Source organism: Trichechus manatus, unplaced genomic scaffold, assembly GCF_000243295.1.
Source record: "Trichechus manatus latirostris isolate Lorelei unplaced genomic scaffold, TriManLat1.0 scaffold00034, whole genome shotgun sequence".
Lineage (NCBI taxonomy): Eukaryota > Metazoa > Chordata > Mammalia > Sirenia > Trichechidae > Trichechus > Trichechus manatus.
The window spans coordinates 2,831,608-2,847,900 of NW_004443970.1; the positions used below are offsets into that span (position 1 = coordinate 2,831,608).

General features: G+C 36.6%; 1 pseudogene; it reads right to left on the bottom strand.

The window, feature by feature from the left end:
• Window positions 1–706: 706 nt before the first annotated feature.
• On the bottom strand, window positions 707–2,573 carry LOC101348170 (protein downstream neighbor of Son pseudogene; annotated as a pseudogene).
• Window positions 2,574–16,293: the final 13,720 nt, after the last annotated feature.

Sequence of the window (16,293 nt, forward strand, 5' to 3'; positions counted from 1 at the left end):
GACCTCTGCATGAATCTCTCCTCACTCTCTGTTCTCTTTCAGTATTCTTACTCCGTTTGGTGTTCGGCTGAGTTCTGTATCTCTTCATTTGATGTTCTAGGGTTTCAGGATTGTTGATTCTCTGTTTGGCTTAGTTTTTCGGATCTTTGTTGTGGAGGGATGGCGTGGTATTTCTGCCTAGAGAGCCATCTTGCCGGAAGTCTCTCAGAAATAACAATTATTTTTGAATCAGGGGAAAAAAGCTAAGGTAGAGATATCAATAATCAGCTCAGCAGGTATTTTCTATCTTCATAAAATAAGAACTTGCTAATTACAATTAGTCTTCTGCAAATTGTTAAAGTGATATATTTTTGGCCCTGATGGTCTTGATCACAATGCCATGAGATAATTGCTACAGGTTTAGTCTCAATTTCCTATTTGCAAGAAAACACTGACATTAATTCAGTTTTCTACTTGGTTTATAATTAGGTTGTAGCTATTTAAAATTCTTATTCAAGTTATTTTAGTAACTTTTACAACGCGTGAGTTATCTTCATATTTGAAAATCTAATCTGAAAATGGTAAAATCAGAAAACCTTAAGAACTTAATCCTACTGCTCAATGCATGTAAGAAAAGTTACCATAAATGTTAATGTTTATAGACAACTTTTGAATATTTGTACTTATATTCCTTTCTTTAAGCTTTCAAAGTGAATTTTAAAGCTATAAGTATAAGAATCTTGAATTTCTTTTTTAGAAGTTTTTTTTTTTATCCTCAAATATTTCATTTAGGCTTATTTTGTGTTCAGAATCCAGAATTATAAATGTAGTCACTCATTTCCACATGCCTTAAAGATGATTTCCCCAATGATGGTATTTGACTAAGTTGGTCCAGAGTCTTAGAATGCAGCCCACATTTAGCAAGCTCCTTATGAATAATCTCCTTATACAGTACTTTATTTACAAGTGGGAGGATATGAAATAGAGTTGGCTCATGGATATATAGACCTGTTAACTCCAAATTAACTGATCTGTGCATCCAGAAAGTGCTTGTGTCTTCACTTGGCACCTTAAATATTTCCACTGTGGCACCAGGGGATAACATGGTTGGTGGAAGTCCTGCCTGTGGATCCAAGGTAGCAACTAGAGTTGATCAAAAACATTGAACAATGTAAAGGTGCTGATTCCTTTCACCAGTACAACAGATTCAGGCCTGTGCTTCATTTATACTTCATGTTTCTCTTTACGGAGCATGATAGAGAGTGTGTCTAATTTTAAATTTTATCTTGCACACCCATTTCCTCCAGCAAGGAAAAAATTTTCTCATTCATCCTCCTCATGTCCCAAACTTGTTCCAGATGGTTTCTTTTACTTATCATCATTTTCTTTTATGAAAGCTACAGAAATTTCAATACCTTCTTTTTTTATAGCTTCTCTTAAACCTCTATAGTGGTAGATATGATAGCTGTGATGATATCATGCCCTGTAAATCGTGCTGCATGGAACAGAACAGTAAATAGATAGGTACAAAGGTAGAAACCAGAACAAAATTTTGTCTTCAGCAGATTCTACAGAGAAGTAAAGCTCACAGACCAGTCACTCACTGAAATGTGTTTGCAGGCTCTCATCATTTGACCAAGTGCTTACCTTTTCAGCCATTTTTATCTCAGCTCCAATATGAGGAAACCCGTTGCCCTCGACTCATAATGACACTGTAGAAGGAATCCTGGTGGCATGGGGGCTAAGAGCTCAGGCTGCTAACCAAAAGATCAGCAGTTCCAATCCACCAGCCGCTCCTTGGAAACCCTATGGGGCAGTTCTACTCTGACCTATAAGGTCGCTATGAGTTGGGAATGGACTCCACTGCAACAGGTTTAATACCAGGAAACGTGGTAGCCAAGGCCAGGCAGAGCGGTGCTGGAAGGCACAGTGAAACTCAGTGGAGAGTCTGGGATTCTGTATACTTTGAGACAACATAGCTTTGATTACCCTACAGTGCTGGAAAAGACTAAGCTTCTTCCTATGCTTTCAAAATGATCTATCCCAGTTAAAATGTTGGGAAGAGGAGAGAGTCAAGTTTTAATACTACAGTCCACTGGTAACTCAGTACTTTCTGAGTAGAAAACATGAGATTCACAGATGATATGGGTGGAATTCTGGATAATTCCTTAATGGTTGTTCTTTCAGGAGAAGTTTCTTCCTATAGCAAATCATTTTCTTGATTACAATCTAAAGACGGCAGGGATATCCTGTGGCCCTTGGGGGCGGCCCTTTGGATGCGGGGTCATCTCTGAAACAGCCAGAGGCCTCTGTCAGGTGGGTGAAGGGGTGACTTAGAGTCTTGGTCAGGCCGCGACCGTGTCTGCCTTCTGGAGCCAGGAAGAAGCAGAGGGGCCACCTCGCTGCCAGGGCGTCGCAGCCGAGTGCTGGCTCAGGCCATTCTGACGATGGGTAGGAGGCGGCCCGTTGGCTCCAAGTACTTTTCTGGTGTAGTTGTATTTTTGTATGTTTTCATATACCACACTACTTTGAATTTCTGTCTGCCCGGATTGGATTAGGAACTTCTTGAATTTAGAGACTAAGGCACAGCACATTGAAAGGTGTATGATAAAACAAAACAAAACAAGCCTATTACTGCTAAGCAGATTCTGACTCATAGCGACCCTATGTAGAATCCAAAAGTTTTTGCTGAAGCATATTATTTAGAGATAGGTCATGGTCCATTGGAGACTAGCTATCATAAAGACGTCAAATAATTTTGTATGTTTAATTTAATTTGAATTGAAATTCCAAAGTGCTTCTTTATGTGATATTTTTTTTTCTTCAAAGAAGTGAAATATCCATCAATGAAGGTGTTAAATGTATTATGCAATATCAACTCAATGGGCATTTATGCAGACCCTAAAAAGGCTATATAGCATTATGAAAAAATTATAATAAAATGTCCAATGAGAAAGAAAGGAAATAGATTTACTCATGTACTATATTTACTACCCTGTACAGATTGAAACATATGAGAAAAATCTAGAGAATAATCATTGTAACATGATGAGAATATATTTTCTCCATTTTCCAAATTTCCTATAAGTTATTTATTATTTTCATAATTAAAAAAATAAAGATATTAACTTTATTTAACAACGCAAGAGAGCCTATGATTAGCACAATTTAAGTATTGGAAGAGTCCAGTGTTAAAGAACAAAATAGCATGGCAGCTCACCACAGGAGCTATGGTTAACTGTTTACATTTAAATCTGATTTTTAACTTTTGCTAGCTGAGTGGCCTTGGAGAAGAGACTGACATGCTCTGTGAGTTAATTTTTTTTCTGCCTTTAAAAGGAGGGTTAATATTAATGATAATGTCAATTTTGTATGTAAAGCACTAAGAAAAATGCCTGGAATATCATGAGTGTTCTTAAAAGCTAGCTAATGATTTTAACAGAAATTAAGCTCTATGATGCTAGAGATTTGTTTAACTCATCTCTGTAGATGAGTACCTGATATTTAGTACTTTCATAATAAACATTTGTTGATGAAAGCTTGACTGAAAGGGAGAATATACTAAAGGAGATAGAAAAGACCTCACGAAAAGCCTAGGAAGCTTAAAGAAAGGAAGGGCAAAAATACATATAATATTTAAAAAACAATAAATTTAATTATTTGGAAACTGGGCAGGTAAATAAAATATTTTATTTTTCTTGAAAAAAATTAATCCAGTTTTTCTGCCATATAGTTTCCTGAATAAAATATCTTTTTTTCTCAAAAAAACTACCTGACATATACCTTGTAGTAATTTACTGTATTTCTATTCAAAACGATTTTCTTAAAGTGAGTTAGCTCAAGTACTAGCAGAATCAGCCATGATAAATAAGTGAAATAAAATTTCTGTAAAAATAGTGAATAACATTTGATAAGATCCTTTTAAACTTTTGGAAAAGTCAGAAACTGCCCAAAGCTTAGAATGCCCATACTGAAAAAGTTGTATCCCCAGCTTTCAGAATCCATTTTGCTGCCTCTGCTCACTGATGTCATTGAAATAATGCTACTGTCCCCATCACCCACACTTTTTTTTTTTTTTTTTCCTAAACTTCAGGTCATATCACATTTGCAGTGTACTGTCTTAAGAACATACTTGGAAAGTATCCCAGTGTATCGATTATCTCTCAGATTTAAAATGAAAAATATGACTGACTTGGAAAGCAATAAACCAAGTTGTGGGCAGTCTTCTATATTGCTTTTTCTATGAGTAGCCCAACAGCTATCTAAAATTTTTCAGAATAGAAGGAGATTTGAGTGAGCCATTTAGTAAAATGATAATACATTTTCTTGTAACCCACATAAGGGAGTACAGCATTGACTCAGAGATGTCCTGGCAGACAAACCACCTACTTACTATTGTTTAAGAAGTAAGTGTGAATGAAGGAAGCCTCAGGGTCATTCGTCTTCCAACTCAAAATTCATGTGTTTGTTCATTTATGGTTTTGTTTATCTATAAATAAATATTCATTGAGCTCTTACTCAATACAAAGGTGCTGTTGCCATCTGTAGTGTGATGGATAGCTTTTATATGACCTTTCTCTTGTAACTGTCACCGAAGTTATTGGGTGGGACTATGAAAATAAGATAATTGTGGCCCACCAAGGGGGTTGATCAGTTTTACCATTTTGTTAGGCTTAAAATTAGCCATCCAAGAGTAGGGAGCAGAGGATCTCACCACTACCGAGGAAGAGGAACCAGGAACAGAGCCCATCTTTTGGACTTAGGATTCCTGCACTGAGAAGCTCCTGAAACCAGGAGACCAAGAGAGAAAGCTGTAACACTGAAAAGAGCTGTAACACGGAAGACAATGAGAAGTTGCAGCAGAGAAACAGGAGTGATAGAGGCAGGTGATGGCAATACCCAGCCCACAGAGCGCGAAAGCTGAGTGCCTTTGGGGCGGAGGCTTGCTGGCAGGGTAGGGTGCCTCCAGGCATTTGTTGGAACTAGGTTTGCCAACCCAAGGAGCTACAGCTGAGCACCTTTGGGTTGAGGCTTACTTGTGGAGTGGGGTGTCTTGGGGCGCTTCTTGGCAGAGCTAAAATAGCTTTGTAACACTTGTCCAAGCAAGGCAGACACTGAGGGCCAGAGAGATGTGTGCCTGCAGGCATAGCTGGGAAGAGGCTGTCCTGAAGGAAGAACTATATCCTGAGTGTTCCTAAACCTGAATTATAACCTGTTACTTCCTTAATAAACCTTATAATCATGAGTATTATCTGTGAGTGTTGTGTGGTCGTTGCAATGAATTATCAAATTCAGCAAAGAAGTAGAGTGCCATGGGAGGGATGGTTGAGGTCAGAATTGGTAAAGATGGTGGAGAGAGGAAGCATGTCTGACCTCTGCCTCATAAGAATCAGCCTTGGGCTGTTGATCTTGATTCTCCTTCCCCCTTTTGAAGTTAGAGGAGGTCAGATGACACCTCCATCAGGCCAATTTTACACCTTCTAAGAATGTCTACTCATGGGAACAAGCTATAAATAAAAGAAAATAAACTTCAGGATGTGAAAAAAAAATGAAAAAGAAAAATGGAACAAAGAGTGACTTGAGGTGGTGATGATGGTTACTCTAGAACAATTGCTCAGGAATGGCCTGGCTTAGAATGTTACACTTTAAGTTGAGATGTAAGTAATAAACATTGAGTAATGATGAAATGGGAATAAAAGCAGTGCAGGTTGATATAAGTTGAATTGTGTCTCACAAAAAGAAATATTGTAGTTCTAACCCTCGATACCTTTGATCATGATATTATTTGGAAATAGGGTCTTTGCAGATATAATCGAGTTAAGATTAAGTCTTTAAGGTTGGCCCTAATCCAGTATGACTGGTGTTCTTATAAGGAAAAGAAAACAGAAACCACAGACACAAAGACAAAGGGAGAATGCCATCTAACTATGGCAGCAGAGCCAAAGAATGCCAGGAGTTCTGACAACAGCAGAAGATAAAAGAAAGGCATGGAATAGATTCTTCCTTAGAGTCTTCAGAGAGAATGTGACCCTTGTAAAGTAGAAGTTCATGGACCCTTTCTGACCAGGACTAAATGATTGAGTTAAACTCAGTTTTTGCTAAATTAAACTGGTCCTTTTTACATACCTGCCCGGGATTCTTTATTTGCCTAGCTCATCTCAGCAGAGTCGACTCAGTCTTTTCACAGGTGCCTGCACAATTTTGCTCTGTAATTTCTAGTAGCCATGGGAGCTGAGAAAGTTTCACTCTATGGTTAATACAAAATGTAAAAGAAATACACTTTAAGGAAGGGAACATTGATGCAGGCGTCTTTTTGTATAAAGTAAGTTTAAGAAATGTTTCTTTATGAAAAGAATTTAATAAAAAAAAAAGTGTTTTGAAAGGGTCCTGGAGCTACCCTTATCTAAAGTTTCCCAGTCAACATAAAAGGATTTTGTTTTAACAAGCAGTTTCTGGGAACCAAAGTACTGGTACTGAATGGTTATCACAAATCTCTGAGACATCTGATTAGAGCTTCTGAACATCAACCAGTGATGTTTTTATGACCCCTCCTGAAGGATATTTGAGTATGATTGAAAATATCTGCAGTTACTCCCTGCAATCAATCACTGTGAGCCGCTATAACCAATTATCCCAAAGAAGACCAGTTACCCACCTCCTAATGCACACTTCTTGTGACCTCAACCAAAGACTAACCAATCAAACTGTTGCATTATAATTTCTCTGTTTCTTAGACTATATCTATTCCTATTAGAAGCTCTCCTGCTGAAGTCATCAGTTTTCACTATGTGAATTGGTGTCTCTCTACATTTGAATGCACCTCTTCTTTTTTTAACTGAATAAATTCTCTTGAGCTTATTTCAAATATTGAGTGTTGTTCTCTACAACACCCTGCTGACATCTTGATTTCAGACTTCTGGTCTTCAGAATTGTCAGAGAATAAACTTCTGTTGTTTTATGCCACTAAGTTGGTGTTAATTTATTACAGTAGCCCTAGGAAACTAATGCACAGGCTTAGAGGAAATCTTATACAGATTACAAAGAGGGTAGTGGCTTGAAAGTTTCAAATAAATTTTAAAAACATAAAAAAAAAAGTAGAAAAGCGAAAAAAGCTAGCAGGACTGAAAAAAACTATGAAGGACTTCATAGGGAGGCAGGGGGAAGATAACAAGGGCTCACTCAAGGTGGTCATGAAAATCATTTTGGATTACCTTTTGATTGTGATTGGTGAACATGAGCCCTTTCATCAAAGCAGTGATATTGTCTGATAGTTAATTTTAAAAGACTTTCACACACATATATTTTCTAATAGCCTGTGTCTTATGGAAAAATTAGCACAGTTTTCTCAACACAGATATAGAGCCAAATAAAAACCAAACCTGTTGCTGTCGAGTCGATTCCAACTCAGAGTGACACTAAAGGACAGAGTAGAACTGCCCCATAGGGTTTCCAAGGAGTGCCTGGTGGATTCAAACTGCTGACCTTTTGTTTAGCAGGTATCACTTTTAACCACTATGCCACCAAGGTTTCCAGATATAGAGCACCAACACTTTAATGTGGTCTGGGAAAATACATCCAAAGGAATTAACATGGGAATTAAATTTAGGAATCTTCAGTGATATAAAGAGTTGGAAAAGAGGTAATTCCAGGCTAAATTAGCCAGAAAAAAGTATGTACTGAAGCATGACGAATCTGGCACAGGGACACCGATTTTAACAATTTGTAACCATCTGACTCCTTTGTATTGTATGTCTGTGTTTCCTGAGGGCCGCTTCTGATCCTTTTATCTCTTTATCATGATGCTTGGTCTACCTTAATCATAGTCTAGGTAATTGAGAGGATACAGAGTATATTTTATTTACTTTCTAGAAAAATCTAACATTTTCAAGGAAACATACTGTACACTGAGCTTAAAAATCAATGTGAGTAGTTAACTCTTAAAGTATTAATGTACCAAAGTGAAGCTTTAATTGAATGTTCCCTACATTCATATGCTATCATATTAAAATTACACATCCTTTGCTATCACATAAGAAATATTCTTAATAGTCCCATATATTCCTTCCTTTGGCTTCACTTCCTTCAACATGTTATGAAAAAATTGAAAGAAATAATTACCACTCTAAGCAACAAAAGGGTAAGTTTGTGTTGTTATCAATACTACTGATTGATCTTCCAATACATTTTCCTTTAGTAGAACAACTTTACATGCAAAATTTAAACTCTTTAAAAAATGCAATTGAAATTCAATGATGCCCCTGATGTTTTTAAATAATCAAGCCACAATTTACCCTAAGAAAATACCTGATAAAGTTCCTTTTGCATATACCTATGGAACATATATTTTATTAGCAAATATAAAAATAGCAAAAATAAAAAATCTTAATATATACTACAAACAGAATGGAGGATGATTCATCAATTTATGAAAATACAGTAGTGTGTATAAATAAAAATTTTACCATTTATTGGACAGATGAACTATTTAGTAAATATTTTAAATTTTCAGTCAAATCAAATTTCACATCAACACTTGTTTGTTGTTGTTGTTGGGTACCATAGAGTTAATTGTGACTCACAGGGACCTTACGTACAACAGAATGACACACTTTCTGCTACTGTGCCATCCTCACTATCATTCCTTTGTTTGAGCCCATTGTTGCAGCCATTGTGTCAATTCATCTCACTGAGGGTCTTCCTCTTTTTAGATGACCATCTGCTTTACTAAGCATGATACCCTTCTCCAGGGACCGGTCCCTCCTAATAACATGTCCAAAGTACGTGAGATGAAAGTTTGCCATCCTCACTTCTAAAGAACATTCTGGCTGTACTTCTTCCAAGAGACTTGTTTGTGCTTCTAGCAGTCCATGGTATACTCAATATTCTTCACCAACACCATAATTTGAGGTATCAATTTCTCTCTGATCTTCCTCATTCCTTGTCCAGGTTTCTCATGCATATGAGGTGATTGAAAATATCATGGCTTGAGTCAAGTGCGTTTTAGTCCTCAAGGTGATATCTTCACTTTTTAGCACTGTAAAAGGGTCTTTTACAGCAGATTTGCCAAATGCAATATGTTATTTGATTTCTTGGCTGCTGTTTCAATGAATTTTGATAGTTGATCCAATTAAAATGAAATCCTTGACAGCTTTGATATTTTCTGTTTATCATGATGTTGCTTATTAGTCCAGTTGTGAGGATTTTTGTTTATTTCTGTTGAAGTATAATCCATACTGAATGCTGTAGACTTTGATCTTCGTCAGTAACTGCTTCAAATTCTCTTTGCTTTCAGTAATTAAGGTTGTGTCATCTGCATATCACAGGTTATTAATAAGTCTTCCTCCAATCTTAATGCTATGTTCCTCATATAGTTCAGCTTCTCAGATTGTTTGCTCAGCACACAGATTGAATAAGTGTGATGAAACAATACAACCCTGATGAACATCTTTCCTGATTTTAAACCATGCAGTATCCCCTTGTTCTGGTCAAATGACTGCCTCTTGGTCTATATACAGGTTCAGCATGAGCACAATTAAGTGTTCTGGAATTCCTGTTCTTTGCAATGTTATCCACAATTTGTTATGATACACACTGTTGAAAACCTTTGCATGGTCAATAAAACACAGATAAACTTCTTTCTGGTATTCTCTGCTATCAGCCAGGATCCATCTGACATCAACATTGGTATCCTTCATTCCACATCCTCCTCTGAATCCGGTTTGAATTTCTGGAAGTTCCCTGTTGAGGTACTGCTGAAAACATTTTTGAATTATCTTCAGCAAAACTTTACTTCCATGTGGTATTGATGACATTGTTTGATAATTTCTGCATTCTGTTGAACTTCCTTTCTTTGAAATTGGCACAAATATGGACCTCTTCCAGTCGTTTGGCCAGATAGATGTCTTCCAAATTTCTTGGCATAGATGACTGAGCACTTCCATCATTGCCTCTGTTTGTGGAGACATCTCAGTTGGTATTCTGTGCATTCCTGGGGCCTTGTTTTTTGCTAATGCCTGCACTTCAGCTTGAGATTCTTTCTTCAGTATCATTGGTTCTTGATTATATGCTACCTCTTAAAATGTTTGAAAGTCAACCAATTATTTTTGGTAGAGTGACTTGGTGTATTCCTTCCATCTTCTTTTGATGATTCCTGCATCATTCAATATTTTGCCATGCTGTTGTTATGTTTGTAGGTGATATCAAGTCAGATTCAACTCACAGCAACCCTATTTACAACAGAATGAAACACTGCCTGTTCCCAAGCCATCCTCACAATATTTGCTATATTTGAGTCCATTGTTGCAGCCACTGTGTCAGTTCATTTTGTTGAGTCTTCCTCTTTTTCACTCACCTATTTTACCAAGCATGATGTCCTTCTAAAGGAACTAGTCCCTTCTGATAACATGTCCAAAGGCAACTTCTTGCCATTCTTGCTTTTAAGGAGCATTCTGACTGTAATTCTTCCAAGATAGATTTGTTCTTTCTTTTAACAGTTCATGGTATATTCCATATTCAATATTCTTTGCCAACACTATAATTTAAAGATATCAATTCTTCTTCTGTCTTATTTATTGTCCAGCTTTTTCACGCATTTTGCCCCTAGAATCCTTCAGTATTGCAACTCAAGGCTTGAATTTATTCTTCAGTTCTTTCAGCTTGAGAAATGTCAAGCTTGTTCTTCCCTTTGATTTTCTAACTCCAGATCTTTGCACATTTCATTATGATACTTTGTCTTCTTGAGCCACTTTTTGAAATCCTTTGCTCAATTCTTTTACTTTATCATTTTTTTTAATTCAATTTAACAGCTCATTGTTCAACAGCAAGCTTCAGAATCTCTTCTGACATCTATATTGGTCTTTTCTTTCTTTCCTGTATTTTTATTTCTTTATTGTACTTTAGATGAAGGTTTACAGAACAAATAGTTTCTCATTAAACAGTTAGTACACACACTGTTTTATGACAACTGTTAACAACCCCACGGCATGTCAACACTCTCCCTTCTCAACCTTGGCTTCTCTATTACCAGCTTTCCTGTTCCCTCCTGCCTTCTAGTACTTGCCCCTGGACTGTTGTGCCCCATTAGTCTCATTTTGTTTTATGGGGCTGTTTAATCTTTGGCTGAATGGTGAACCTTGAGAGTGACCTCATTACTGAGCTAAAAGAGTGTCGGAGAGCCATACTCTCAGGGTTTCTCAAGTCTCTGTCAGGCCAATAAGTCTGGTCTTTTTTTATGAGTTACAATTTTGTTCTACATTTTTCTCTAGCTCTGTCATGGACCCTGTGTTATGATCTCAGTCAGAGCAGTCAGAGGTGGTGGCCGGGCACCATCTAGTTGCACTGGACTCAGTCTGGTTTAGTGTATTTTTAATGACCTTTTGCTTTCTTCGTATATGATGTCCTTGATGTCGTCCCATAACTTGACTGGTTTAAGGCATCAAATTTATTTTTGAGATGGTCTCTAAATTCAGGTGGGATATACCAAAGTTCATACTTTGGCTCTTATAAATTTGTTTTAAATTTCTTCAGCTTCAACTTGAACTTGCATACAAGCAATTGATGGTCTTTTCCATAGTCAGCCCCTGGCCTTGTACTGACTGATGATATTGAGCTTTTCCATCGTCTCTTTCCACAGATGTAGTTGATTTGTTTTTTGTCCAGCAAGGTCCAGGTGTATAGTGCACGATATATTGACACTTGTAGATAGCTATTATTTACTGTCAGAAAAACAGAGAATCAGTGTGGCTTACCCAACTCAACTCTTTATAAATAGATGGCCAGGACTTGTACCTGAATCCAAGTTTATCTATAGTATTTCCATCCCCAATTTAAACCATGCATGCTTTCAAAACACATTTGAATATTCTGGAATACAACGTGGAGTGCGTTTATTATGTAGTGTTTTCCGGAAAAAAGTAAAATATTTAAAAATATGTATGTAAAAAAGTGAAAAGAGTATTCATACATAGTTAGTTTTTGTTTTTTTTAACTTCCCTGAATCCTTATCTTCTATTCCCCTCTTTTCTACTCTCCTTTCTTTCTCCATTGCATAAATGACTATGGAGACTTGTTCCATACATAGTCTTCCATAACTATATTATCTTGTGTAAACCTCATTTATCTCCTCAAGAGAAAATATGTAATATATGCTCACAGAAAAGCAAATTTATTAGGATTCCTATTATTATAAATGTCTACACAAGTTTTGGTCACTATTAAGCTTATAAGCAAAACCTCTGTGTGAATAATATGGTTGCAAATGCGCAAATATCAAGCATAATATGATATAATCCAGACGTTTTTATCTGAAAAGATGTGGAAATAAGCCAGAATCAAAGTTCTTATAATTGTTGACACTGCAGAGAGAAAGTTATAGTTTACATACCCTCAGAGCATCTATTATCTGAATATGAATCAAAAACATTCTTTAAAAATGCCCTGGGCACATTAGTTGGAACATGACTTCCTCTAAAAGGAAATGATTCTATAGAAAACTATGGCAAGACACTGTGTGAGAGTGGATAGTCAAATGTTTATTCCCTTTCAGGAAAAGAAAAGTGTAATTTCTTCTCTACAGTCAGAAGACATTCACGCACTAAGAACATAAGTGGGAAGAAATAAAGGAGGAAAAAAAATTAGTAGAGAAAAGACATAGTAGTCACTTTTACATGAAACAGTGTCCTTTTCCAAGGTCTGCCAATTTGTAAAACATAACCATCTGTACCTGATCTTCAAAGAGAATAATTTATAAACATTGCACAATCTTATATCTTAAATTGTACAGGTCCAGTGTTCTGAAGTCTACTAAAATTAAGGATGCTTATCTCTCTGAGAAATACTTAATTTAATTATTTTTAATTGAAAATGAATGGAACTCAGGAACCTGTGGTAAATGACAAAAATGCAATACTTCCCATTGCAAAGTAGAATCTATTTCTTGACCCTTTGAATCTGAATTTGTCTTGTGAATTGCTCTAACCAAGAGAAAGTTATAGAAGTATTGTGTATATTCTGAAACATAGATTCAAGATATCTTGCAGCTTTATTTATTTATTTTTAATTTTAACAGCTTTATAGAGATATAACTCACATACAATTCATCCATTACAGTTTCAAGCTACAAGACAAGAAAGCTTGTTGTATAGCAAGAAACATGTGGCCCAGTTGTCCCTGTTAGCCCGATTGACAACCAGCCAACACCTAGAAGCAGAGCTGCCTAGTTGACCAGCAAATGATCAGAGATGCATCAGTGACGCCCGTTAGAATCAACAGAAGAACCATCTAGCTGAGTACAACCCAAATTGTCCGTTCTCAGACCAGTGAGCTAAACAACTGATTGTCAGTTTATGTCAATATGTTTTGTTTTTTTTTTTAGCACCTAAAACAAAAGAAGACAAGACAAGAAAAAGAAAAATATAACAACAATAAACAGGGGTTGAAAAAAAAAAGTATTTTGATAGTAGTTCCCTAAGAAATTAAACAGCCAGTAATATCCAGAATTTAATTCCATTGCTTGTGCCTTGTGTTCTCTGCCTGAGGTGAATTTCTTCACTTCTCTCAAAATTCTAACAATCCACAGCTACAATAGCTTATTTAGCAAAAGGATGGGTAAGAGTGGTTTAGCCTGAACCTTGACTTTCGCTCTCTTTCAACCCAGTATGTTGATCCATCTCAAGGTGAGAATGTGCACTGTTCCTTTTTATTATTTTCCTCAGAACAGAAAATTTGGACACATGCTGATATCCAGTTACAATTCTCATACATCACGGAAGGTCACACAACATGATTATCTTTCAAAGAGATGTAAAAACATAAGCAAGCACTGTTTATAAACAAAGAAGGATCTTTAAGGGAAAATGAGGTAAAGATTAATTTTTTTAGCTTTAAAGATGAAAGCCGCGATTCATTTCTCTAATGATTGGCCTTTAACAGTGTTAAATAGCTATTTTATACCACAGACTTGCTGGAATTAAATAGGCTCTTGAAAAGAATTAAATAGTTAAAGAGGTTTGAATAGCTCCACCTGGGTATGGGAAGCTTGTTTAAAGTCCCTATCCCCTCAGGTATAATAACGATTGTGAGGATGGCGCAGGACCGGGCAATGTTTCATTCTGTTGTACGCAAGGTCGCCATGAGTAGGAACTGACTTGACTGGCACCTAACAACAACATACCCTTTTGATTTCATTTGTATCCACAGTATTTCTTCTTGCAAGTTTGCTCTCTCACTCAAACATTTTAGTTTGAATAGATACATTTAAATGTTTCTTTTCTCTGTATGTCCTGCTCTTACATATGTTAGAATACATGAAATATGTTTTGTTTTGTCTCTCTCTCTGCCATTTACCTCTTAGAAAAAGTTGCATCTTTTCTCTATCCAGTGCAGCAAGTCTCACTGAGGTGATGCTGCCAGTTCATGAAACTTTTCTGAAACCAAAATGAACTCCATAAAATTAACCTTATCAGAATATTATTTTAACAACAGAAAACAGATTGAATAAAGCAAGTATAATTGCTTCTCCCCTCCACCCCTTGGAAGAAAGCCCTGGTAATCTACTTCTGTAAGGTTACAGCCATTGAAAACCCTGTGGAACACAGTACTACTCCGAAATGTGTGGGGTTGCCCTAAGTCTGAATCACCTCCGGGTTTTTCTCTTTCCCCCACCTCTATATCCAGAGGTCAGGAAAAGGAGTATCTGTAGCTGAGAAGGGTGGGGGAGCGTGTAAATGATAAATTCTCACGACTTAAGTCCCATGATGGCCACAGTGAAGAGGGAATTAGTCATTGCCTGGTGGCGGGTTCCTGAGGAGAATCACTCAGCTTTCCTACTTTAGACAAAACCAGCAATTTCACTTTGGGCTTGCAGGAAGGGTAATTACCTTCACACAGATAAGAAAGAATTCCATTTCCACAATCTTTCCAAGACAAGGCCCCAAGAAGGCATACACATTTAAGTGGCTAGCTGAATTGCTGTTATTCAGGGGTCTTTTTTAGACAATAGTTCTCAACCTGAGGTGATTTTTCTCCCCCTCCTTACTCCATATCCTCATGGATATTTGTCAACATCTAGAAATATTTTTGGTTGTCACACTATGAAGATAACGGTGTATCTAGTGAGAGAGTGCAGGGATGATGCTAAACATCCCACAATGTACAGGGCCAAAAACCAAAACCAAATCAATTGCCATTGAGTTGATTCTGACTCATAGCAATCCTGTAGGACACGGTAGAACTGCCCCACAGGGTTTCCAAGGAGCTGCTGGTGTATTCAAACTGCTGACCTTTTGGTTAGCAGCCAAGCTCTTAACCACTGTGCCACCAGGGCTCCATGTACAGGGCAATCACCCATAAAAAAGAATTATACAGTCCAATATGTCAGTAGTGCTGAAGTTGACAAACCTTGCTCAAGAGGAAGTCAGCCTTCACAGTTTGGAATACACTGGTACTTTTTTTCTCTCTGAGCTTTTAAAATTGTGTCATTGAAGCTCAATGGCACTCTTATAATTGAAATAGAATTATTGTGTTTAAATTTAAAGTACTCCATTAAAACAAAAACATACTAATGTATCTATAATTTATAGACTGAAGATTTCAAATAATTAAGTGAAGAGCCCAGTCCCCAAAGCAGGATGTAATGGAACAACTGACCGTGATAAATTTACCACTTGCCGTAACTTTGTTGATGTTAGCTGCCATGAAGTTGGCCCCAAGTCATGATGACACCATTCACAATGGAATGAAACTTGCCCAGGACTGCACTATGCTCATGATCAGGTGAGATCGAACACTAGCAATCCATAAGGTTTTCAATGACTGATTTTTGGACATAGATCAGCAGGTTTTTTCCTAGTGTGTCTTCGTCTGAAAGCTTATGCTAAAACCTATTCAGTATCAGTACATCCTCCTTTATTATATTATTAGAGTTCTAAAAAGAAACTTTTGTATACTTTGTTAATATCAATATCACAAAATCACAGTTTATGAATCCATTCTGCTACATAATTTAAAAAAGAATCATTTTATGGTAATGCCAGTAGTTTTGGGAACTACTAGAGAAAAATTGTCTCCCATAGCACACCATGAAACAAAAATCATTAAACATAGGAAGAGCAACATAATGCCCTCACTTTCTGAGTTAGAGGAAATTGTTTGTTGAAATCTTCACTATATTTATATCATATTCAATATTAAATATACATAGCTTAATTAGGATTAAGCTCTATCAGTTATTTTTAAGATTTATAACTTGTCATTCTTATGTACATATAGTTTAAAAAGATGTTTATATTGTATTTATCAAGTTTGTAAAATTAAAGG